The sequence below is a fragment of the Streptopelia decaocto genome (assembly GCF_964273445.1).
Source record: "Streptopelia decaocto genome assembly, contig: HAP1_SCAFFOLD_118, whole genome shotgun sequence".
Taxonomy (NCBI): Eukaryota; Metazoa; Chordata; class Aves; order Columbiformes; family Columbidae; genus Streptopelia; species Streptopelia decaocto.
The window spans coordinates 215,510-217,320 of record NW_028115506.1 but is presented as its reverse complement, the minus strand read 5'-3'; positions in this window follow the sequence as shown (position 1 = coordinate 217,320).

The window sequence follows — 1,811 nt, the reverse complement described above, 5'->3', positions numbered from 1 at the left end:
AGAATAATTCAGATTCTTTTGGATGCTGGTTTTGCCATAAAACGAAGCAAGGTCAAGGGACCTGCACGAGAGATCCAGTTTTTAGGAATAAAATGGCAAGATGGCCGTCGTCAGATCCCAATGGATGTGATCAACAAAATTGCAGCAATGTCTCCACCTACTAATAAAAAGGAGACACAGACTTTCTTGGGCGTTGTAGGTTTTTGGAGGATGCATATCCCTGACTACAGCCAGATTGTGAGCCCTCTCTATCGAGTGACTCGAAAAAAGAACCAGTTTGAGTGGGGCCCTGGACAACGACAAGCCTTTGAACAAATGAAGCGTGAGATAACTCATGCGGTGGCCCTTGGACCAGTTCGGACTGGACTAGATGTTAAAAATGTGCTCTACACCGCAGCTGGAGATAATAGACTTACCTGGAGCCTCTGGCAGAAAGCACCAGGAGAAACCCGAGGTCGACCCTTAGGTTTTTGGAGTCGAGGATACAAAGGATCTGAGGCCAACTATACTCCAACTGAAAAAGAGATACTAGCAGCATACGAAGGAGTTCGAGCTGCTTCAGAAGTGATCGGTACTGAAGCACAGCTCCTCCTGGCACCTCGACTGCCGGTGCTGAGCTGGATGTTCAAAGGGACAGTTCCCTCTCCACATCATGCAACCGAAGTTACGTGGAGTAAATGGATTGCATTGATCATGCAACGAGCTCGAATTGGAAATCCCAATCGCCCAGGGATCTTAGAAGTGATTACAGACTGGCCAGAAAGCAAAGACTTTGGGATGTCTCCAGATGAGGAAGTAAAACGTGCTGAAGAAGCACCACCGTATAATACTCTTTCAGAGACTGATAAGCAGTATGCACTGTTCACAGATGGATCCTGTCGTCTTGTAGGAAAACATCGAAGGTGCAAAGCTGCTGTGTGGAGTCCCACACGACAAGTTACAGAAGCCACTGAAGGACAAGGTGAATCGAGTCCATTTGCAGAATTGAAAGCCATCCAGCTGGCTTTTGACATTGCTGAACGAGAGAAGTGGCCAATACTTTATCTCTATACTGACTCATGGATGGTAGCAAATGCCTTGTGGGGGTGGCTACAGCAATGGAAGAAAAGCAACTGGCAGCGCAGAGGTAAACCCATTTGGGCTGCCACACTGTGGCAAGACATTGCTGCTCAGCTAGAGAGCCTGCCTGTGAAAGTTCGGCATGTAGATGCTCATGTGCCTAAAAGTCGAGCCACCGAGGAACATCTAAACAACCAACACGCGGATCAAGCTGCTAAGATTAAAGTAGCTGAGGTGGACTTGGACTGGCAACATAAAGGTGAACTTTTCCTAGCTCGGTGGGCCCATGATGCTTCAGGGCATCAAGGTAGAGATGCAACGTATAAATGGGCTCGCGATCGAGGGGTGGATTTAACTATGGACACTATTTCACAGGTTATTCATGAATGTGAAACTTGCGCCGAAATCAAACAAGCGAAACGGTTAAAGCCTGTATGGTAGGGGGGGGCGATGGTTAAAGTATAAGTATGGAGAAGCTTGGCAGATTGATTATATTACACTTCCACAAACACATCAAGGTAAGCATTATGTACTTACAATGGTGGAAGCAACCACTGGATGGTTGGAAACATATGCCGTACCTCATGCTACAGCCCAAAACACTATCTTGGGCCTTGAAAAGCAAGTCCTTTGGCGACACGGTACGCCAGAAAGAATTGAATCAGACAATGGTACTCATTTCAAAAACAGTATTATAGACAATTGGGCCAAAGAACATGGTATTGAGTGGGTATATCATATTCCATATCATG